The sequence below is a fragment of the Camelus ferus genome, chromosome 22, assembly GCF_009834535.1.
Source record: "Camelus ferus isolate YT-003-E chromosome 22, BCGSAC_Cfer_1.0, whole genome shotgun sequence".
NCBI classification, from domain to species: domain Eukaryota; kingdom Metazoa; phylum Chordata; class Mammalia; order Artiodactyla; family Camelidae; genus Camelus; species Camelus ferus.
Genome location: NC_045717.1, coordinates 10,566,041 through 10,591,693, shown reverse-complemented (window position 1 = coordinate 10,591,693; position 25,653 = coordinate 10,566,041).

Genomic DNA, 25,653 nt, shown 5'->3' with positions numbered 1-25,653 from the left:
TGGGGGTAAAAAAAAAAACAGTGGATATGGCAGCCGTTGGCTCTTACTCCTACACAGCTGCAGTTGACTGGTGACTTTTTGGATGGGTCACATGCTCACTGCACTCAGCATCCCCAACGTTTTCCCTCCTTTCCATTTCCCCAGCTTTGTCTTCATTCCTCACCCGCTTGTGGATTCTGCCCTATGAGGATTGGGTTTTTCCTCCTAACTCCCATTTGCTTGCTTCTTTCTTCTGACCTTGCTCCTTCCTTCCCCAATTTCAGGAGTCAGCTCTCTGTTTGCATCTCTGCTGCTGCTTCTGGCTTCTGTCTCCATAGTAACGGGAACAGAGCGGGGAAGTGAGAAATTCTGGGTAGTACCAGCAGGGGGTGAGAGTCCTAAAAAGGAAAGGGAAGGACAAAGTCTGCATAAAGGAAGAAGTGGCAACCCTGTCCTATGTTTAAACTCTGCTGATGCCTGCCAGGCATCCTTTATGTACCACTCCTTGCCTCCTTGTTCCTCTTGCACGGAACGCCACTTCCTGTAGGGGTTCCTGGCAATGTTACATTGTGCAAGAGCTGAAGGGCCCTAGTCCCCGCTCCTCTAGTCCTGTGCGTCACCAACCACCTCCAGGCTTTGCCTGTGGAGTTTCCTGAGCATCACCTCTGGAATTTTTGGTTCAGTAGAACTGAGTGGGACCTGGGAACTTGCAGTTGTTAAAGGTGATGCAGGTCTTCTGAGGAGCTGGTCCACAGAAAGACAGCTAGAAACCAATCAAAACTTCACTTTGCGTGTAGAAAATCTGAAACCCAGACAAGGGGCAAAGCTGTCTAAGAAGCTCATGCTCCAGACAGGCTCGTGCTTCCATGCAGGAGCCAACATCTCTCCTTCATGTAAACATTCATTGGAGGGTACCACAGAGTATTTGTTTTCCAGTTTAGTATCCAATTTAGACCGGCTTTCATTGGAGCCAAAAGTAGAGAGAATTTTAATGTTGAAATTTTCACATTAAAAACAAGTTAGATTTTTTTTGGCTTTCCTTGAGAAATGGCAACCTTGCATTCCCACATAACATTCCTTAAGTTAGTAAACTTGCAGTCGCCTGAGTGCTCGAGTCTGGAGTTGATTCCAAAATAGGACAACCTCGTACATTCTATATATAATTAAACTTATAGCAAGAATAGAATGAACGGCTTGTAAGGGTTGAAAGAGGGTTTCCTGCGTGCATCTCCTTTTTTTTTTTTTTTTTTTTCCCTGTTGTATGTTTTGAATTCTTTAAAAGCCTTATGAGTTGTTCAGGTCTCTTTCCTGCTAAGGTGACCTTCGTACAGGTTCGTGTTGGAAGTTCAGCCTGCGAGCAGCAGGCCACTTTCCAGTCTTGCTTTGCCATCCTTCGAAGATGGATAGCCACGATTGCTGGATTAAAACACCTCGCCATGCGAACAGGAAGTTCAGTGTTCTGTCAGATTTCCCCTGAGAATCCAGAGAAGGATATTAATTTTAAGTGAATATGTACAATTTTATTCACGGTCTGGGGAATATTATAAGATTACAGGTATAGCTAATTTTGAGAAATTTATGAGCTTTTGTGGAATATAGACTCAAGGGTAAAACCACCAAAAAGTGCATGCATATAATTGCGCCACAAATAAGCCACAATAGAGATGCTCAGTGGCGCAATTTGCAAGCCTAGCCTTAGACTTCAGGTTGAATAATGTCCCGAAGATGCAGTGGGATTTATATTTTTGCTGCCTTTGCTGTTGGGTTTCTGTATTGTCAAGGGTGGATCACACAACAATTCTGATCATTAGTAGGAGAGCTTTTTGGAAGAGGATGAGAGGCCTGGAAAGTAAAATCTTGGAAATCAACTAAATGCCCTCGTGTTTTATTAGCTAGCACTTTTTATAGCTCCTAATAAAGTCGGCTCAGAAGGTCACTTCTTGAGCACGGCTATGAATATTGTAGTGCATGAGTTCTCAAATTGTTTATAAGCAGGCTGGGCGAGGATTTCTAATAAATGCTTGGCCAAGAGAACTCTTTGATATATATATGCATGTGAATCATGCAATGAAAAGTGGAACTGGATTCCTCTTCCTCTCTCCTGCCCTCTTCTTACCTCACCCCAGGGCAGCAGCCAGCGCCATCTGCACGGAAGCTGTGGTTGTGAGAGTCTTGGTTTCCCTTTTGCATTTGCTCCCTGTGGAAATTGTGGGGTGCTACAGGGCAGTTTGCATACTTCATTTCTAACTCAGCTGAAGGACTTTGTCACGTTTATTTCCTGCTATCTTGTATCTATTCCGTCAGGTGTTTCTGAGGTGAAGCCAAGGCCCCTATAGATGAAAATCTCACCTGAATGACTTTATTTTTCAGCTCAGAAATTGAGGTGTAATTATTGCAAGCAATACCAAGTAGGTGCATGGAGGCAGGGCAGCGGGAGAACTGCAGTGAGAGAAAGGAGCAGGAGGAAGCACGTGGGCTCGCTTGCTGGAATGCTTTCCTCAGCGTTGCATGCCAGATTGACGAGTGTGAGATCAGAGGAATAGGATGCAGTTTAGTACTATCTGCAGGGACCACACTGAACAAGTCAACAGTATATTGTGATGAAGGACACATATAGTTCCCATCTCTTCATTTTTGCTATTTTTTTTTTTTTTTTAGAAAATTTGCTTTATGGGATAATGCACTCAGTCCAGTCAAACAGAACTAATATACAACCTTGCTGATGGGCAGATATTCCTCTACTTGATTTGTGGAACAGGGTGAATAGAATAAAGCCGTCTGGCCCGCGTTCAGTTCCCATCCACTTGAGTTCCATCTTTCAAACTGTAGACTTGGACATCACATCTTAGCTGACGTCCGGTTTTCCCTCAGTTGTGAAGTTAATTATGATAAGCTGATTGTTGTCTTTAGCACCAGCACCGACGAGGAGCCTTTGTAAGGTGTGCTTGCAGTTTTACTTGCTGTTTCTTTTTATCGAAGGTGCAGTTTGAAACATGGAAGCCAGCTAGTCGGTTTCAGTTTATTTCATAGTGATTTTGTAGTTTTCCTTTCCTGTCTTTTTTTTTTTATGAAAATATATGATGGACTTTTTTGTACCTAATATCCAAAAGAGATAACAGTGAAATTTTTAAAATTGTATCACTTGAAAGAAGGTAAGCATGTTCTATTGTTCTGGGGAACACTGATTCTCATTAGGGGAAGATTTTTTCTGTTTTTAGCAAATGTAAGTAGACACACTGCAAACACCACACTATCATTTAACATTTGTAATTCAGTGTATTTTTGGGAGGTGGGGTTTGGTGTTCAGACTTTTGGGGGGCAAGATAAATGATATTACAAAGTAAAAATCTTATATTGTTGCAGTGCCCATAATTTTTTTTAATGATTTTTCCTTCTTTAAATAAAATTAAAGAAACGAGAAAAATCCATTAATGACCCATTTTTATGTGTATTCGGCAAGTCAATATGCATGTCTTTCTGACTAGGTGTCTACTTGAACTTTCCTAAATCCTCAAGATAGTTCTGAAAATAGGTATTTGTCTATGTCTAAAAGTTCCTGGATCAAATACTATATTGGAGTTGGGCACTTCAGATATTTTGAGTGGGGTGAGGGGGTGGGCAGAGCAGGGAAGTGAGGAAAACCTCTGAACTCCGGAAAGGAAATCTGGACAAGACATTAGGAAATAAGAAGATGGCGCTGGGTGTTTCTATGCACTTTCCTACTTTCCAGACCAGCCTAAATAATCCCCCAAACTACTGATGACTCTTGCCACCGAATGCAGTCTTGAGGATTCAGTAGCAAAATCCAGTCCATCCTTTCAGGGTTTCCTTTCATTTAGATATGTTAGCATTAGGTGATATAGGAGTTGGTTGTTCCATATTGATACCTTAGCACTGAGCTTTTTCTGACTGTAAGGTGGAAAAGATAGCAAAAAGAAAGGCAAGTGTACATGTGAAATTATTTTTATTTTGTTTTTGTTTTGTTTTTTATTGGTTTTTTTTTTTTTGGAGGGGGTAATTGGGTTTATTTACTTATTTATTTTTTTAATGGAGGTACTGGGTATTGGACCCAAGACCTTGTGCATGCTAAGTAAACACTCTACCACTGAGCTATACCCTCTGTCCCCATGTGAAATTATTTTAAATTAGTGGTTCGGGAAAATGAGTTGAATTAATATTTTTATTTTCTTCCAGTAGCTGTTCCAAGCAACTCTTTAACTGTGTTGATCATTTCTGAGTCTTTTGAGGCTAGAAGCCATGAGTTGGTTATTTACAAGTATCTACTTTACTAGATTTCAGGCTGAGCACTCCAGTCATATCTTAGGGTTGCAGGGAACCTTGGCTACAATAGAAATTAATATTGTCTTCTAAGATGCCGAAATTTCTCCTCCAAAGGGAAAATACTCTTCTGGAGTAGGTTAGAACATTTGTGTTGGTGATTTTCTGTTACACATGAAAGTGTTTCCATATTTCTTGGTTTGTGGGCCACGTTATATTTCGTTACAAACATAAAACAAACCTCCAGACGTATTATCATGTTTCAGAATGGGCAGGAGCACGTTAAACCATCAGTGTTTCATTGGCTGTCTTCGCATTCAGGTTACCCAGATGCAGTCTGAAATCTAATAGCGATTTAATTTTGTTTTTCATTCTTTCCATTCCTGAAATGTCACCACAGCCTCTACGTTATTTGAAACATATACACGCAGGGCTATTACTATGCACGGTAGTTCTTTAATTGCAGCATATTTCATTAGGTGGCACACATTAATTCAACTCTGTTGGAAGAAGGAAAAAAAAAGAAAACTGGAAGTAACTACAGGGTAGTTAACTTCATATGAATTTTCATGAGTCAGTATAGGCACTGATGTGATGCTGTTGGATGACTGGTCCTCAAAATGTCATCCTTCGAGGCCTCACACGACCAAATGAGTAACTGCAGAGTTAGCGATTTAACTACTCCGACGGATTTGTGTTAATGCTGTTTATTGAAATTTGTGTTAATTCGGTTTATTGAAAACTTCAGTCTGAGTTTAGATGCGGTGCAGTTGAACATTGGTAATGACGTCACCCACCACCATTTGCTCCGTTACCGTGTCTCCCTTCTTCCTGTCTGGGTGGGGTTTTCACAGTGTCCTGTCAGCCGGGTTATGTACGTTCATTTACTCGGTAATCTCTTATGGAGGAAGCTCTTATTGGAGCTGAGGCCACAGTAGTAAAAGAGGTGAGGAGGCTGCCTTCCCAGACTATGTTTGAGGGGAAGAAGGGGGAGACAGAAAGAAGCAAAGTAAACAATGAATTGACTAGAGGGTAGTTTTACATAGTGGGTAAGTCCTGCAGAGAAAATGGAGCAGAGTTAAGGTAACATAACGGGCTTGGTAGGAAGGTCAACGTTAAGTATGATGGCCAGGGGATGTGTGCCCTGACTCCAGACTGGGGAGGATCTGGGCGGACTGGGGGAGGGGGGTGTCCTCGAATGAAGGGAGAACCATTGCAAGGGACCATGCACAGAGCCACTGGAAGGTTCGTTTTAACCTTTGGAGATGGTGTATTATGTACATCACCGAAATTAAGTAGGAAAGAGAGGAAGCGTGACAGGTAAGGGGGAGTCAGGCTATTTCAGGCTTTATTCTTCTTTATGGTGATTCATCTGCTTTGTTTATAATAATTGTCAAGCATTTCCAAGATTTGCTTACTTATAAACAAATTATATTCTTCAAAAATTTTAATTTTTGAAATTCTTTAGACCAATGATACAATGATCAATCACATTTCAATAGGTAATCTTAATTTCTTCTCTAGTTTAGTTATATTATGGTTATGGAATTATATCAATAAAACATCCTTGCTTTGAATTCTTATATATTATTTAGACATAAACACATTTTTTTCCCCAAGAATTGAGGTACATTTCATGAAGTTTTTGTCCCCTTACTTACTATTATTCTACGTCCTTGAGTGGAAAGGCCACATGATGTTGGTGATTATTTTCCAGAGGCACTGAACTAGGATTTACTTAATTGTCTGTATAAGCAGTTGAATTTGTCTTTCACCATCCTGTTTTCCAAGGGCCTTATCCTGTTAAACATATGCACTTTCCTGAATTCTTTTTTATTTGCTCTCTCTCCCTAATCTCCAAAGCCGCCTTATTATCTCTCACCAGCCTTTGCCCCTCAGACCAATTTAATACTACCTGTAGGTTTAATTAACTTGTTTATTTCTCTGGTCTGGACCATTAATGAAGATATCAAATGAGACCAGGCTGACCTTCCCACACTGAACATGCTTTGCCATTTAAATGCTGTTTTGCTTTGTGATCCTCAATTCCATTGTCAAAATATTTCTCCCTACTCAGAATCCAGTTTGCAAAGCAGAGTGTGTGAATCCTGTTTCTATTTAAAAAAAAAAAAAAAGAAAGAGTGCATCATATATGCATGGAAAGGTGTATTGGTTTCTTCAGGACTCGTGAGGACATTTGCATTTTGAGAAAGATTTTAGCAAATTACCTCCGACTTTGCTCTTTTCCCCTCGGTAGAAAAACACCACCTCAGTATCCTTGCTCTAAAGTTTTAAGTTACGTTATAATCATTGCATGTCTTGAGGCACTTTGGTGATGGTTTCTGGACAAAATTTTCCTTGGCTGATCCCAGGTGCTGTGAGTCACTTGTGTTTATTACTATTGTTTTTATTAAGTTCTATGATTTGAAGCTTTTTGTTTTTAAGGTCTTCATTTAGAGACTTTTTCAAATATGCTCAAAGACAAGAAGAATGTTTTACAGATTCATTGCCAGTCTGTAGCAGGCAGTTCCATAGGGAATCTCTGTGTCTGCTTTCTGCCTTCGGCCCCAGTTGCTCTCGTTCCAGCACAGGGCCCGAGGCCAACCATGCAAAACCTGCAGAAGAAATGCCTGAGAACTGGTTTTGCTACTTTTACACCACCACCGTCCTTCCTGTTAAAGAGGTGGCAGAAACTGGTAGGAGAAGTGGAAATGGAGGGTGCGATTTCTGGGAGGGCAATGTAGGGTCTTATGAAGGGGCAAGGAGAGGTCTCTCTCCCCAGGCCCACTGAGCAAGTCTTCAGAGAGTGACTGACCCGGATCGCCCGCTGTCTCTGCGGCATAGAGTCTGGTGCTGGGACCATTCCTGGAGAAGACGGGGTGAGAGACATGGCTTAGATCCGGGAGTGGGGAGAGGGGCTTCTTTCAGAATGGCCTGTGCTCCTGGGTCCTGGTGAAGGGAAAGATGTGTATGTTTCCTGTGGACTTTGTGGGAGAAACTTTCCTGAAGGAGGGCTCTTGGCAGGCAAGTCAGGCTCAGAAGAGCCTGGGGCTGTATTGTGAAATGAAGACTGAGAGGCATTGCTAGAAGCAGTCGATGGGGACACTGGCATCCCTGGGCGATCTGTGACGGAGATGGTGTGGGAGGAATGCTTGAAGAGTCAGCAGTCGAGCATCAGACATCTTTCATGACCACAGGACTCCACGGCCTTGACTTACATCAATGCTAGTCAAGTCAGTGGTCATGTCCCCTCTGCCTTTTACCCCTTCTCTGCTTCCCAGCTCCAGGTCTGTAAGGCTCAGAAATTGAGACAGAGAAGCTAGGAATGGGGGGAGAGGAGAAAGGGCAGGCTGTTCTGCCGTTCAGGGGATGGCAGTGGCCCTTCTCCATGACCGTGGAGTTTAGACTTGAAATGGAACTGAAGGAGGAGAGAGGGAATAATTTATCTTTAAATGAATTTTGGAGTTTTAACTAGTACCTTGGAATAGACATTTTAAATCTGGAAGATTTTTTTTTTTAACTGAAAAGCATTTTAGTTAACTGAAAGTCACTGACAGACTTTTATTATCTCAGAGCAGTTAGAGCAGTCGTGGGGTCAGGCCAGGTTGTCCTTAAAGAGAGAGACAAGCCACCACTGCAGGAAGGGGCTTACATGAGGGTGATGGTCAAGTCTAATTTTTTTCCACCCGTACCTGGTGTAGTTCTGCCCTTTCAACCTAACATTTACCTTTTTTGCCTTTAGAGATGACCAAGAATATAAACTTAAGTGATGAGACTTTCAGTTCAGCAGCTCAGAATCTCCTTGGAGTCAGCAGACCCAGCCTTTATTTGATACCTACTCTTTGTCTCTTTGGTTGGTAGAAATGAAGCCCAGATCTGGCCAAGGAGAAGTTCAGCAGGAAATGTAAATACCAGGAGAAGGGGACAGGATGATAAAGGATCCGAGATCCTTGAGGAGCGAATATAAGGGCAAGGAGCGTATTTACTGTGTAAAAGTGAAAGAATTTGGCACCTAGCTTCATGTTTTGTAGGTGAAGGACTCTAATTCTGTGTGTGTTCATAGAAGCAAACTGGGCGCATTCTAGGAAGATAGATGATGCGCTAATCAAATGACAGCGTTAAAGTGTTCTGAGCTGTTTTTAGATCCTGGAATGGGTATTCCTATGAGAGTAAGCTACCATCTCTAGATAGTTGCAAGTGACGACTGATTGGCTAAAAACAAGGGATGCTGCAGGGGAGCCCTGCATTGGGGGCAATCTCAGATTTCATACCTTGGTGTCCCTTGCCAGCACCGAGGTTCTAGATGTTGATAGCATGTCGCTGAAGAGGCACTGCCCAGGAACCCGGACCGCCATCGCTGGGCAGTTACCACTGCCACACGTAGGCTGGCCACCTGCACCCAGAGCCCCTGCAGTGGCACGTGTGTCCCACCACGACCAGTATGGCGGCTGCCTGTCCTGCAGTTATGTAGCTGGATTGTGTTCGCCTTTCCGGCTGTGGTAGCCAGCCAAGGGACGCTAAACAGAGGACAGATGCAGTATTAATTACAAAAATAGAAGGTTGAAGCCCCAGCAGATTTTGATTTGGTGCTACCAGAAACATCTGTGCATCTCTGATGTGTGAAGCCGTGTGTCCATATCAGCATTGGTTTCACTTTAAAGATTTAGTTTTCCGAAGTGATAAGCATTTCTGTAACCAAAATAACACAAGGTTCTGAAGTGAAGTTTCTGTATACAGAAGTTAATCTTTCATTGTCATAAAAAAAAAAAAAAAAAAAAGAAGCACAAGTCTTCATCTGCTCAGTTGAGTGGAGTCGAGTTTGAAGGCCTGTCTGCATTCTGCATGGCTCTTCTGGGATTTAGTTTCCAAATTGAGACTAATAATCTTCTGCTCCTGCTATTTACAATAGGAGTTCATCTGTCAGCCTAGAGACACAGCCCTCTTCCTGGCAGCAGAAATAGGGCTTATAGGATTCGTTCATTCCTCCATAAGTATTTTTAAACATGCAAACATGCTGTTCACTGCATTAAAACACACACGCATGGCTTTATCTGACACATTGGTCGAGCTAACCCCCCCACTGATCTGCTTTACAGCAGAACTTTCCAGGAGCTTTCTTTAGTTGTGGTCTTCAATTCTTCTCCTACCATCCTTTCTTGAACCCAGTATCTTGATGACCTCAAGGATTCTTCCAGTTTTAAGATCATTCCCCAATGTATATTGCCATCCCAGACCTTTCTGTTGTCAAAACCGGGGAACAGAAATGGTTCCCAGAGGAGGTAAGCTTGGATATGAGTCTCAAAGTTGAGGCTAGCAATTTAGGCAAGTGAGAAATGGGCTGGCAGGCGGCTGAAAGTGAAGTCCCCAGGTCAGAGGCACGGCCTTGTGAAGCTAAACACTAAACCGAGAGAGTGAACAACAATCACCTTGTGGAATTAGGGTCAGGAACACAGAAGGCAGCAAAGGAGTTGGCAGAACACAGGTGAGATGCCACAGTTCCTGCGAGAAGAAGCACTCGCAGGGGCTAAAGGAAGTCTTTGAGACCTTACCTGTCTATAATTAGACCTATTGTCCTTGTCTCTGAATCCGGGTCTGGAAAATTCTTCCTTCCCAAAACTTATTTTTCCTTGTAGAGGCTTCACTGAGCTACCATGCAAAGGGAAAAAAAAATCTATACAATGTTTTTTAATAAATGCTGAAAATTGTATGAATAACATTTCCTCCACTGATGGTTATGAATCTTATTTTACTGTAGTTAGAAGGCTATAAATACATTGAGCTTTAATGAATCTTTGAGATAAATTATCGATGATCATGAATTTTCTTACACCAAAGCCAACTAGAGCTGTACCCCTGCAGTTTTATGGAAGCAAATTGTGTTTGTATATTATAAGTCTATTAGGAGAATCACGGTTTCCTGCTGCTGAGAGCTGTGGGTAGAATGATTTAGCAACATGGTGGTCAGTTTTCAGTAACCCTTAGGTTATTAGATACTAATAAGATACATTTTCTTTTCTGTGACACATCAGGCATTTGGAGGAAGGGGAGCAGAGCACAATAAACAGATAGCCACATGTGTGGAAATAGTTAACCATCTATACATTATGCATTTCTTCAGCCCTTGGCATTGAAGTTGTGACAAGACAGCCTTTACTGAGTGCAGTTCCCTGGATGTGTTCAACATTTATCTGGCACTGATCACTAGTATCAGTGTAGATACAGATCTCATTCAAGATATGGAATTAATGCATAAGGAATGTCTTCAGGAATGCCTTTTGTTGGGAAGATACCCTCAAGAGGACATAATTTATGCAACCAGCCCTAACTAAAGATCTCAGAAATCCACAACCACCACCTATGCCTAGGGAAGCAGAGCTCCTGAAATAGATTCTGATATTAGGGACCTGAGCGAGGGAAGCAAGTGTGTGCTGGTTTTCTTGGCTGTGGGAAAATCCATCTTCACTTTTCCCACCAAGTGGCTAATTACCAAAGAGGCAAATTGTGAAAGGGCTCAGGGTCCTAAGAAAGAAAGGGACACCAAAAGCAGGGACACCAAAACATTTCTAAACATTCAGCTGGAAGAAAAAACTGGAACTTTGCAACCAAAGGAATCTGGAAAAACTCCATTTTAATTTCAGCACGTGCATGAAATTGGGTGTTTTATGATTTTTTAAAAATTACAAATGCAAGAGGACGCACCAAACTCTTTTCAGGTTTTAGGGCTCTTTAAAGGTCTTCAGCTGACCTTGTTCTGCCCTGAAATGGAAGCAAAGCACCCCCTCCCTTCTCAAAGCACACAAGTGTCCCATGCTGGGTGCTGGTCCACTGGGGTCTTTGTGATCCCAAAGGTAATTAGTCTGAGCCCAGGAGGATGATTGGATTACTTTTATCTGCACGTGAGGTTGCAGCACGACAAACGTTATTAATGGTCATAAAATTATCTGATCCCTTTTCCACACCAGTTCAGCATTTGTCTCTCTGACCTTATGCAGTGATTATTCTCGCAGGCTGACCAATGTGTGCTGGCTGAAGACGAATTCCTCTTTTATTGGTTTGAAATGTATTGTCCGTTAATTTCATTGATCAAAGGGAATAAAAGATCAAAGAAAGGGTAGCCCATTACATGAAGATACAAATCATTATTACTTCCTTTAATATTTTTGACGTTAACATTAATCACTATGAATTATGGTGGTGCTCCTTTGGCTGTAATGTGCAACTTCAAACACATTTCCTTTGAACACCGTATTATTGCTCGCCATGTTACTTAAGCAAGGTTTCTTTTAGCACAGTTTTTTTTTCCCTCATTTGCAACCAAATGGGGGGGAAAGCATCATGTTTGTATCTCTAGAGGCTGTGATCACACATCTGTGTACCTGTATCTGCTTTTGCAGCAAAATACTTAATATTTAATAGACTTGACTGAGCTGTGTTCTTTTCCCCAACAAACTACGCTGACTTGAAAGGCATATAAATATTCAGGATCTGTGGAATCAAAGACAAATTTGATATTTTGGGGGGGAAACTTAGGGCCGTGAATAATAGGATTGTGTACTTGATTTGAAAATGTGAAGGAAAAGATAGAAAAGAGGCCTTTGATGCATCTATAAAGACATACATTTCCTAGCCAAAGGACTATTTTCCAAGGCAGTTTTGGGGGGTTATTTTTTAGAGCTAAGTATGAAAGATTCAGTTACATAAGTACCTTAGGGAAGGTGGTTGGAAGCAATTTGTTATTTCTTCTTAACTCAGTATACATCTCTGGTTATTTACAAAAAATAGGGTTTTTTTTTTTTGTTTTGTTTTTTTTTGGTAGATTGCTTTAGTTCTTTTCTTTGAATGTCTGCCTGTGTGGTCAGTTATGACCTCACATAAAAAAAATGGATATTTGAGAGCTAGAGAGATTTTAGAAATTATCCTATTCACCTCACTGTACAGGTGGAACGCTTAGATGAAGCAGCGATAAATGATTTGTCCAAGAATTCATGGTTGGCCAGTGACACCACATGTTCTGGAGCTAAACATTTCTGACTTCCAATTTATTGATCTCCGAAAGAAATCTCATTTGTTCTCTGGCTACATTGCTTCTAAGGCATACTGATTGTTTTCAAAATAATTGAGGCTGCCTGTCTATTCTCTTGAGCTTAAAACTGAAGGTCCTTGTGCCGCAGACTTCAGGTGGAGTTCACCAGTCACTTCCCCAGCGTCTGCCATGTGATAGGCCCTGTGCTTCGTCCTGGAAATACCAAAGTGATTGAAAAGGTAGCTTCTGATTTCAAAGTCTAGTGAGGCAGACAGACTCAGGCAAAAATAACATGACAACACAGTGGAAAGTGTAAATGCTAGAAACTTCATGCTGCTTGGACCTGCATTCAAGGAAGAGAGGGCTTGCCTCTGGGAAACACCAACAGCTGTTTCAAGACGGAGAAAAGTCTTGTCTGGGTGAGGTACTGAAGAGAAAATAGGTGGTTTCCTGGCAAGATTCTTTTTTTAAAAAAGGGCATTCAAGGTGGAGAAGAAAAACTGAAAGTGCGGATATCCAGAGATGTGAAAAATTACAGGATGCTCAGAGCACGCCGCTGTGCAGGAGGTACAGGGATGAGGTGCCTGGGGCGGGGGCGGCGGCGGGGAGATGGGGCTGAAGAGGAAGACAGAGCCGAGTCCCGCACACTCCCGCCAAGGGAGCTGGCCGTGGGAATCCAGAGGAGGGCTCGTGCAGATATGAAGCATGATCTGATTTGTGTTGTCTGGACAGTGAAGAGGACTGATTGAAAGGGGTAGGAATGGGCATGGGGACACAGGACGTAGGCCATCTCCTTGGCCCAGGCAAGAGTGGCAAGGGCCTGAATTATGACGAAGTGGGGTGGTTTATCAGAGAGGATTTGGTGGCCTGGGGGACTGTGTGAAAGGAGAAAGAGGCTGTTGTGGAGACAGAAGTGTCAAGGGTGATGTCCAGAGTGTTGGCTTCTATAAATGACATGGGATACAAAGTGACACTGGGGTGGAGAAGAGGAGTGAGGACACAGTGCGCTCAGTTGTGAGTATGTTCAGTTTGAAGTTACCACACTCATCCATGAGGTCCTCGTGTCCCCCACCCAGTGGGATGTCCAGTTCTGGTTTTCAGGTGAGAAACACAGGTTGGTGGTAGAGGTGAAGGAATTGCCTGTGTGTACAAGTCACTTAAGCTCATGAGAGATTGTGAGCATCCACAGGGGCAGCAGAAAAGAAGGACACCAGGGAAATTCTGAGTGCCACCAACATTTCTGAGATGTTGAAGGGAAGGGCCCTCAGTAGAAACCTGCTAAGGAATGGGGAGCCAGCAGGCTGAGTTTAGCAGACAAGGAAAGAGTGTTTTAATGAGTCCGAAGTCTCGGGTCATGGTAAGATGAGTGCTGGAAAGTGTCCATTTGACTTGTCCATTGAGGTGGAGTATTGGTGACTTCAGGAGAGGCAGTTCCTGGCATGGTGGGGGCAGAGGTCTAGTCCGGAAGCAAGAGAGAAGATGGGAACAACCAGGTACAGTTGACCCTGGAACAATGAGGAGGTTAGGGACACCAACTCCCTCCCAAATGTAAATCAGAATATAGCTTTTTATAGTTGGCCCTTTAAATCTGAAGTTCTCACCCTGGGACTCAGCCAGCCGCAGATCATGGAGTACTGTGGTGTTGATTGACAAAATATCTATTTATAGTTCAAACCCATGTTGTTCAAAGGTCAACTGTACAGATAAGGATTCTGGCACAAAGTGGTGATGTTCAGAGAAAGTGCAGGGGTCAAGGAATGGGGCTGGAGTGGGCAGATTTGAGCAGTGTTAGAGACCGATGGGGAGGAAGACTCTAGAATGGGAGAGACTGGATCTAGAGGTGAGGAGGCACATTAAAAGGGGACATTCCTATGTATATATGCGTGTATATGCACGACTGGGACATTGTGCCGTAAACCAGAAATTGACACATGGTAATTGTACTGCAATAAAAGTAAATTAATTTAAAAAATTAAAAAGATAAAAATAAAAGGGGATGTTCCTGGATGCGCAGAGGGAAAGCTGCCTTTGACAAGGAGAAGGGAGAGTGCATGCTTTCAGGCTGGATAACGTGGGTGCAGCCTTGTTTGAGGGAGAGGAAGTAACGTGGAAAACCCACCCAAACTGCGTGATTTTGAATATAAATCCTGACTCTCTGGCTGTGTGTCCTGGAGCAAGTTTTTGTTACCTCTCTTGTCTTCAGCGTTCTCATCTGTAAAGTTGTGACATTAAGTAGCTAAGCCGTGCTGAGTTACAGGTATGAAAGGCGAGAACGCCTGTAGGGGTCTCACTTTGGCACCCGACTCCATGCAAGTGCATGCAGATGGCGGCCCTCACTGAGGGCTGGCTGAGGAGCTCTTTCATTCCTACATCCTTCCTGATCCCTTCCATCCCCTTCTGCAGGTGTGGCTTCTCTCCCTTCCCTTCTCCTTCCTCCCACTTGCAGACCTACCCTGGCACCTTCCTCATCCTGTCCTGTGGTTGCCTTTTAGAGTTGGTCAATTTACTATGCGTGGCATCCCATTCTTCTGTATTTCCGTCCCTGCACGGTTCAAAGGGAAGGCACAACCAGTCTATCATTATCAAGCTGTCAACTGTTTTCCCAGTTCATACGCTCAGCTTGTTTGCATTAAGGCACCGTAAGCCAGGCAGAGGGTCTGTCACAGTGCTCAGACCGACCTGCGCATCCCTGGGGAGCAAACAGAATGCTGCATCTCGAGGTGAAACAGTAGTTATTTGCCCACACACTCAGCTCTGGACATAAGGACTTCAGTCCGCACTTTCAGAGACTGATGGTTGCTTGGTTTTTCGTTTGTGCCCGGGGAGAATTCGTGTTGGCAGAGGGGTGACTGGAGGGAGTAAACCATGCTCGTCTTCTCTGCTAGCTTCTCCTAGAGTGAAAGACCACTTGTCTTAAACGTGATGCTTAACTCCATTTCTCGGTCCCCATCTCAAAATTTGTCAAAGTTCCTTAAAACATCCAACGTAGCCACTTACAGCCTTGCTTGTGAGCACATAGAGCAAAAAGGAATCAAGAACACACTGGGAAAAAAGGCAGAGTGGTCTCCTTCCAAATCATAGTCACGTGTGGCATAACCATGTGTGGACCCCTGCCACGTGTCTCTGTGCCCTTCCTTGCCCATTCTTACACGCACAGACACACCAAGAGGTATAATGAGATTTTTTCCCCCAAAATATTTTATTTATTTCCATGGTGAAAAAGAATCTTGTGATTTATTAGTCCATTGAAAACCCATTAAAGATCTACTTGCTTTGATTAAATGGCACCATTTTAAAGGTTAATCAGTGTCATTTTTTATATTTAAAATTTAAAGGTACAGTGCTTCTTTCATACTGAAAATTACCAGCAAAAAAAAAAAAAAAGGAAGGCGAGCAGTCATTGAAATGCATACTTACATAAAGCATGGAATAAACCGTGCGAATCATTTCTTGGTCAGATCCTATGGGTCAGTACACTACTAATAATACACATTTTTCTCACTTTTAGTAACTGCAAGGTCAGTAAGAGTGTCGCTGTTTGTAGTTTTCTCCATGCATCTGTATACTAAGCAGGCTGAAGACTGTCCCCTCTCTCTGTCCTCTGATTTCCAACAGCCTGTGTTAGTGGAGTTCTCACCAACGAAGTGGAAAACTCTGCTCCCAACGGGTGGAGAAATACTCTGTTTTTCTTCATGGAGGCTTTATTCCAATTTGCTTTACTCTCTTTCATAATTTTCATAATTTTGGTTATTATGTTTAATGTCTGCATATCCCTCTTGTAAGTCGTACTGAATCATCGCAGAGAAGACCTGTGATGCCTCTGACCCTCATTCCACATCTGGGTCTCCTCCCAGCCTCTCTGCTCAGTGTGGTCCCTATGTCATCATTTTCTTTCTTAACAGCGAAACATCATCCTGTAGGTGTTCATCTACACCTTGCATTTTTCAGCCTCTGATATGTCCTAGATTTAGCTTGTTTTTTGCTCTCTTCACTTATAACGTGAGACTTAACAAAGAAATGTTCAAATTCTTCTTGAAACTGTTGAAACGAAGAAGCTCTTCACCAGTAAATCAAATATGAGCAGGTATTGGGAGGTAAATCCTGCAACTATTTAAGTGAACTTCTTGGCTTCATTAGGTGATAAGAGAGAGGCTAGTTTATATTATCTCTTGAGATTGTGAGATGCTGTTCTGAAGCGGACTTTTCTGCATTGGCCTGTGTAGAGTGTGGTTTCCTTGCTGATGACTCTCAACCTAGTGAGTCTTTAGTTGTGAGAACTGACTGTGTGGGGATGTGCCTTCTGTTGCCCGGCTTTTGCTTTTCAGTGAATCACTGCATCAGGGAGCTAGCATCCTCTTTTAGTATGATGCACACACACCTCATTGCTGGAGAGAGAAGGAAGAAAGACCCTATAGCAAAAGCCTGCATACAGCTTGCTCTTTTTGTGCAAAACATATTGAAGAAGCAATACTGCTTGGATAGTGCTATGCTCAGTGGCTTTGCCACAGACAGAAGAATTCAATAAGAAATTTTTTTTTAAAAAAAAAATCTAAATGAATTTAATCTGTATTCATGAATAATTATTTGGCTACGATTCCCTTGTTTACCAAGTAATTATGGTTTTAAAATCTGTTTGGGTTAGCATTTAGCATTTCTCCATCCAAGGGAATCATAACATTGATGGAATATCTATCAGCCCATTCTTATGAGCTAAAGTAATTAAAAAATTCTTTATTATTCTCTGTATGATAGTAACCTATAATAAATTTGGAGTGAGTTGTTCAAATATTGACTATCAAAGCAGTGTCCTTCTGCCTCTCTGAATAAAGGAGGGGGAGAATTTGAAGGGTTTTATAAAAAGGCTTTAATAACACTCATGATTTCAGAATCACCATACATTGGAAAAGAAACAAATAAGAGTTTTAATCACACCACACACACACACACACACAGGACCAACTCCAAAATTAGAGATAAAAGTTATGCCTTTATTCATCAGACCTACAGAAACGCACTTAGATTCTGAACCTCGTTAGACTGAAATTTTAGGGCTGTTCTATTGTAAGTTATGATTTAGTACCCTTTTCTTTTGATTAACTTAAATAGAGGAGTCCACCCTATTGCTGCTAAACAAAAACACCTATTTGTGTTACTTTTTAATCTCGAGTTATCTTCTAAATTAGGAATAGTATCATAAGAGATTTAAAAAGAAAATCTACAACAAAATGAGGCCATTGGACCAGAATATGTCTCAGGTCTGACTGCTATCATCATATAATATAATTCTAAGGTAACTAGCATTCCAATAGAGATTCTTTGATTTATTTTCCTTTGGAAATTTTTTTTGCAGCTATTCACATTTTCAAGTGAGGATAGTGGAGCCGAGATAGGGGTTCCCAGCAGGTACTGGGAGAACAGTGTACTTTTTTTTTTTTTTAAGAACCACAATGTTGAAACTACGTAATTACATAGTAACTGTTGACCTTGTAATTACACTATAAGTACCTGTAGTGACAAGATAAATGCATGGTTATTTCAGTCTTTTAAGCTATAGGGCTATCATGCGACCCTAACAATGTAAGCTACATAGTAATTTATTTGTAGAGTAAATAGTGCTTACCCACAAGTAATACCCACACATACGCTGCACTTGCCACACAGATCCAGAGAAACATGGCAAATCAGTGCCCTCTAGGCACTTTTATTGAAATGACGTTCAAGCCACCTGTGTGTATATCACTGGGATTATGTAATTTTTTTTTGTAGAGCACTTGGGGGTCTTCATCACTGCCTTTTTTTCCCCTAAAATTGCCTAGCGTCTACATAAATAGAGTGAACTATTTTTCACAGTAATTATTTTTTGTTACAGTAGCATGTGATCATATGGTTCAACTGGGAGTCCTTTTGTCTTTACAAGTTTTCTTCGCTTAAAGACATTTTTGCAAAAAAATAAAAACAGTATATACATCAAACTGTATTTTAACAAGTTTTCAGTGGTCATCTTTATATGAGTTTGCAATAGAAATAGTAGCTGTGAAGAATGTTGTAAATCATAAATGCTTTTGTAATGTAAACAATAATGGTTAGTGCTCACATTTATTGAATGCTTATTAGGCCCTTGGACACCATGATAGTTTTACTGTGTCTACTACTCACGTTTGGATTTCAATATACTGAATGTTTTTTGGACAATTTGATTTTAAGAAGATAAATGACTAATTTTTCAGTCATTTATTCGTTCAAAATATTTTTTTTCCTGTATCTCTGTTGTACCAGACACTGTTACAGGTAGTCTTTAGAGACTATGCATCTTTATAATGTGAGAGAAAAGTGAACCACTTACTTCAACCTAGTGTATAAAAATAATAGTAAGTGTAGAATGTAATGGAACCTATTAAAGGTATCCAGTCACGAGGGCAAAGGAGGGCTTGTGATGGAGAAGGAGTGTATTCTAGGCTGAGAGAACAGCATGTCACAAGTACCCAGAGACAAAGAAGAAGTGACATGAGGAATTTGAAGCCTCCATGTCTGGGACTAGGAGTTTGAGAGTATGAGCTTGTAAAGAGTAGACTCCGAAAGACAGGCTCTGTTCCTTGAACGACCTGATGGGAGGAAGATGGGATTTCATCCTGTGGTCTACGAACATTAGACTGTAAACAGGAGAGTGAGAAGTTACATTGTGAACAACGAATGAGAGTGAGGCACTATGGCCACCAGGGAGACATGATTGAGATCCTTACAGGAATCCAGCGGAGAAGTGATGCTACCCAGAGGCTCCTCCCAGGTTTTGTTCCCTGTGGGTCACCATTCTGGTGTATTTACTGTCACCGCCCTTCGTGACTGTCATACGTGTATCTGGGTCCAGTGTAAGTACAGAGTGGATTAAGTCTGGAACTAATAAGTCTGTGACTGGCCCAGGTTTAGCCAAGATGCTTATAATCGAAGCCTGAACTTGATGTATCATACACTAATGTTTTTAAGTTCGGTAGGTGGAAGTTTGTCACAGTGAAGGTGATTTCAGCCACTGAGGCATGCTTCAATCTTGTCTAAAACACTGAATCATTTCAACCAATAAGCCACTGGCATTCCCCCACCTCCGACTCCCCATGGCCTCTCTGTTGATGCTCTAACCAACACTCATTTTTCACATGGCATGTTTGTTCCTTTTTTCATAAGGGTTGTGAGTAAACCTCTTTAGGAGAGACTGTGTATATGAACCACACTGAAGGGCTTATGGAAAGCTAAATTGAGGCTGTTTTTCTTAGCACATCAGTGTATGATCCGGAGAAAAGAGGAGGGGAAAAAAAAAAAGCAAAAGACAAACTTTTGTTTGGATTCAAATGTCATCTTTGCCTGTGCTGCATTTATTTTTATTTCCTTTCTGACAAGGAATGTTAACTTTCCAGGAAAACTCAACTTCTCTAAGAGAACAGCCAACACAAACAATTTTTTTTTAAGGTGTGATTTTCCTTGAGGCTGTGATTTTATCATTTGGAGCGAATGGTGGGTTGGGAAAAAAAAAAAAAAAAGAAAGAAAAGCTTGGAGTGTACATTTCCTTTACTAGGACATCAGCTTGAATCATGCTTTGGATATTGTGGCTATGGTTTTCCAGTCCTTTGCCTCTCAGGAGACCCTGATGTGAAACAAAATGGAAAAGTGTACTCACATTCTCTTTGGGTCAGATCTCCAGGGGGTCTGGGGAAGGTGAGAGAAACTTCTGCTTGCTTATGACACATCCTAGACAGACGTGGTCCCTGAGCATATTTGCATTGTGAGCATTTTCTATTGGGGCAAGGCGGATTTTTCTGAAATAAAAGCAGCATTTTCCTTTCCTTAAAGGGAGAAAATTCTCTATTTGGGTAGGATGTCCTCAAAACAAGTTTTAATACAAAATAATCAGCTATAACCAACAAGGAGCTAAATTCTCTGATCTTTGCCCCTGTCTCTTCAGCACTGCAGAACAAAGATAATATATATTTATTTTTATTTTTTCAATTCATTTAAAGCTTAAGTAGATTTCTTTATGCCTTCTATGTGTTAAGAAAAATACAGATTCTCTTTGTATCATTTTCTTTGTGCTTTTGAATTTGAATAGATATCTTCTGCTTATAATATTTGTATGTTTTGGAGTTTGTAGTGTAAATAATTGACCAGTAAAGCCATTTCTGTCCTCCATATATTATGACAAAAGATAAAGCTCATTTATAGGTGGTGATTGGCATGTTAGCCCCATCTTACTATCACTTTTATAATTATAAACTGTATCAGTGATGGTTATTTAGAAAATGAGCAGGAAGGATAGATAATAGCTCAAGAATATAATTTCACTAGTATTTCTAATTATGTGACACCTTGAATTCTACTCAATACTTCAGCATTACTTATTCCTTGAACTTTTACTATTAATGATATTCAGACTGTAAGGAAAAAAAAGGTTGAAATGCCAACATCATATTGGAAGACAAATTTACATTTCATTCCCAACACCGTAATTTAATAAAAGTTTTATGGTGTTATGGGTACTTAATTATGCTCAAAGCAGAGCTGGAATTTAACATTGTTCCACATACAGAGAGGATCTGGTGGTGCTTTATTTTAAAAAGTTCCTTTGAAAGAGCATTGTACTATATGATACACCAAATATGCACTTTTAAAAGACACTTTGGAAAATTGTGAATTACTTAATTGTATTTCATTGCTGTTTTAGAGAATAAACTCTTCTAATTACTTAAGGTGATTTAATATATGAGGTTATTGGATTATCATGCGCTGAAATATTCATTCCTCTCAGAATCGCAACCATGTCGATGTTACTATGGTATAGACTGTGTATGCAGCTTTTACATTATAAGCCAAGACATGAGTTTTCTGAGGTTTTTTTTTTTTTCCTAAGTAAGTGTAACTTAATTCTCCTGGGCACCCTTGGAGATAGGGTTTATCATCCCATTCCCCTCTTCTCATATCTAATCAGCAGTTCTATTGATTTGATCTTTTTAAAACTCAGTGAGATTCATGTTATCCTCGTCTGCTTAAAATTGTTCAAAGCTTTCTTCCCTAGTGTTGACACAATCTAGTCCAAACTGCCACTTACAGTTGTCCAGTCTGGCTTCTACCTACTTCCATTTGCATCCCTCACATCCCAGCCAAACTTCACGCTGCTCCCTCCGGTAGAATTCCTCCGCTCCTCCCATTCCACCTGGTGATTTTTTTCATCTTCCCAGACTTGGTCCATATGCTGCCTCTTTCTCTGACAGAAGTTCTTCTCCAGCATTGGCTTCGTTTACTATATTCTTTATTTTCCTTTCCATTTAGACTTACAAAAGAATTATTTTTTTCTTATGCGTGTGACACCTCCATGCTAGCTTCCAAGATCCCTGCCAGAGGACTGTACGCCTCACTCATCCTCTGAGGCACTTGTGCAGTGTCTTCTGCAGAGTAGCCAATTGATTACTGGCTGTGGAATGAATGGAGCCACTCTTGGAACAGATGTGTGTACGTGCCAAAAGTGATGGAGTAGCCATACTGCTTTTCCTTTGAACGAATTTTACGTCGTGGCTCCATTTAAACTGGTTTTAACTTCAAAACTACCACTGTAAACTGTTACCCTTGTCTGTGCATGAACTTTTCCACCATTAGGAATTCCTGTTTGGTTGGAAGTATCAGTTTTTCCATCCACTTTACAGAGTATTCATCTTTTATGTTAACCACCTCATCATTTTGTAGGGTTGTGTGACCAACATAGGTATTCCCAGATGGAGCTCTCTTGAGAGTAAGGGGTTTTTTAATGAATAAAAGTTATTTTTAAGAGCAATGCTAGGTTCACAACAAAACTGAATGGACAATATGAAGAATTCCCATAAACCCCCTCTCCTCACAGGCTTATACTTCCCTTCACTGTCAGTTTACCACATCTGAATGGTGTATTTGTTACGATCCATGAACCTAAACTGACGTTTCATTACCACTCTATGTCCATTGTCTACATTAGGTTTCACTCTTGGTATTAGACTTTCTATGGGTTTCCACAAATGCATGTCATGCATCCACCACTACCGTATCACCCCGAATAGTTTATCCACCTTAAAAATCCCCTATGCTCTGCCTGTTCATCTTTTTATCCCCACTAGCTGCTGGCAAACACTAATCTTTTTACTGTTTCCCTAGCTTTACCTTTTCCAGAATGTCATACACTTGGAATCATACAATCTGAAGCTTTTTCAGATTGGCTTCTTTCACTTAGTAATATGCATTGAAGAATCCTCCATCTCTTTTCACGACTTGAAAACTCATTTCTTTTTAGTGCTGAATAAAATTTCATTGGATGTACCACAGTTTATCCACTCAACTACTGAAGGACATCTTGGTTGCCTCTAAGTTTTGGCAATTACAGATAAAGCTGTCATGTTCAGCTTTTTTTTGTGTAGACATGAGTTATCAGTTCCTTGGGGTGGATACTAAGGAGTGTGAATGTCAGATATTATGGTGAGTTGTTTAGTTTTGTAAGAAGCTGACAGACCGTCTTCTGGTGATACTGGCTGTATCATTTTGCAGTCACATCAGCAGTGAATTAGATTTCCTGTTGCTCCACATCTTTACCAACATTGATACTGTCAGTGTTTGGGGTTTTGGACATTCTAATAGGTGTGTAGTGGTATCTTGTTTTTATTTGCAATTCCCTGATGACCGATGATGTGGAATATCTTTTCATAGGCTTACTTGCCATCTGTATATATTCTTTGGTGAGGTATCTGTTCAGGCCTTTTCCCATTTAAAAATAGGGTTGTTAATTTTCTTATTGTTGAGTTTTAAGCATTCTTTGTGTATTCTGAATAATAGCCGTTTATCAGATGTGTCGCTTGCAAATACCCTCTCTCAGTCTGTGATTTGTCTTACCACTCTTTCAACATTGTCTTTCCTAGAGCAAAAGTTTTTAATTTCGCTTAAGCCCCACTGATCTATTATTTCTTTCGTGGATCATGGTTTTTGTGTTGTGCCTAAAAATTCACAGCCATATCCAAGGCCATCTAGGTATACTCTATGTTACCTTCTAGGAGGTTTATAGTTTTATGTTTTACCCTTATGTCTGTGATCATTTTGAATTAATTTTTTAAGGGAGTAAGGTCTGTGTCTAGATTTTTTTTTTAATGTGATTTCCAGTTGTAGCACCAGTTGTTAAAGAGACTGTCTTTGTCCTATTGTATTGCCTTTTCTCCTTTATTGAAGTTTGATTGGCTATATTTATGAGTCTATTCTTGAGTTTTCTATTCTGCTCCATTGATAGATTTTTTTTGTCTGTTCTTTCACCGGTACCATACTATTTTGATTACTATAAACTAATAATAGGATTTTGACAGTGATCACATTGACTCTATATGTAAAGTTGGGTAGAACTGACCTCTTGACGATATTGAATCTTCCTATTCATGAACATGGAATATCTCTCCATTTGTTTAGTTCTTCTTTGATATCTTTTGTCAGAGCTTTGTATTTTTTCTCATATAGTTCTTGTATAACCCTAAGTCTTACATCTATTAATGTAATTGACATTGTATTTTCAGTTTTGAATATCACTTGTTAATTGATGGTATATATTAAAATGATTTAATTTTGTATGTTAACATGTATCCTGTAACCTTGCTGTAATTGCTTACTAGTTCCAGCAGTTGTTGTTGTTGTTGTTGTTGTTGGATTCTTTGGGGTTTTCTACATAGAAAATCATGTCATCTGCAAGGAAAGACTGTTTTATTTCTTGCTTTCCAATCTGTGTAACTTTCATTTACTTTTCTTGTCTTATTGCATCATTTAAGACTTCTAGTAGGGTGTTAAAAAGCAATGGTGAGAAATGACATCCTTACTTTTTTCCTAATCTTAATGGTAATGCTTCATGTTTCTCACCATTTAGATGGAAGTTAGTTATAGGTTTTTAAAATATATATATATTATTTACTACATTGAAGAAATCCTCCTCTATTCTTAGTTTGCTGAGACTTTTTATCATAAGTGGATGTTGGATTTTTTTCAAATGATTTTCTGCACTTGTTGATATGATCATGTGATTTTCATCTTTAATCTGTTGATGTGATGGATTACATTAATCAAATTTTGCATGTTGAACCAACCTTGCATACCTGGGATGAATCCCATTTTATCATGGTGTATAATTCTTTCTATACATTGCAGATTCAGTTTGCCAATATTTTTTGGACATTTTTGCATCTACATTCATGAGGAATAGTGATGTGTAGTTTTTTTGTAATTTTTTTTCTGAGTTTGGTATTAGGGTAGTGTTGGCCTCACAGAATGAGTTAGAAAGTATTTCCTCTGCTTATATCTCTGGAAGAGATTGTAGAGAATTAGTAAAATTTCTTCCATAAATATTTGGTAGAATTCACGAGTAAATCCATCAAGACCTAGAGTTTTCCCTTCTGGAAGTTTATTAATTATGGACAGTTGCTTTAATAGATATAAACCTATCCAGAGTGCCTATTTTATCTTGTGTGAGTTCTAACTGATTGTGTCTTTCAAGAGGTTGGTCTATTTCATATAGGTTGTTAAATTTGGGGGCATTTTGTTTTTCATAACATTTCTTTATCATTATCCTTTTAATGCCCATAGTATCTGTATGATGGCCCACTTTCATCTCTGATGTTACTAATGTGTGTCCTCTCTCTTTTTCTTAGTTAGCCTGGCTAAAGGCTCATTGATTTTAATGATCTTTTCAAGGAATAAGTTATTTAGTTGATTAGTTGGTTTCCTCTATTGATTTCCTGTTTTCAGTAACATTGATTTCTGCTATAATTTTTATTAATTTCTGTCTGTTTACTTGCACTATTATTTACTCTTTTTGTATTTTTCTAAGGTGGAAACTTAGATTATTGATTTTAGATCTTTCTTCTTTCCATATATATATGTATATTTCAGTGCTATTCATTTTATTCTAAGCATTACTTTTGCTGCATCTCATGAATTTTGGTAGTTTGTATTTTCATTTTCATTTAATTTAAAATATTTTTACATTTCTCTTGAGATTTCTTCTTGACCATGTATTATTTAGAAATGTATTGTTTGATCCCCATGTATTTTGGGATTTTCCAACTATCTTTCTATTATTAATTTCAAGTTTAATTCCATTGTGGTATGAGAGAAGAAATTGCATGTTTTCTTTTATTTTTTAAATTTATTAAGGTGTGAATCAAAATGGGTCTATCTTGGTGAAATTTCCACATGAGCTTAAGAATAGGTGTAATCTACTATTGTTAGAGGAAGTAGTCTGTAAAAGTCAGTTATATCCAGATGATTAATAATGCTTTTGAATTCAGCTGTGTCCTTACTGACTTCCTGACTGCTGGATTTGACCTGTCTATTTCCCATA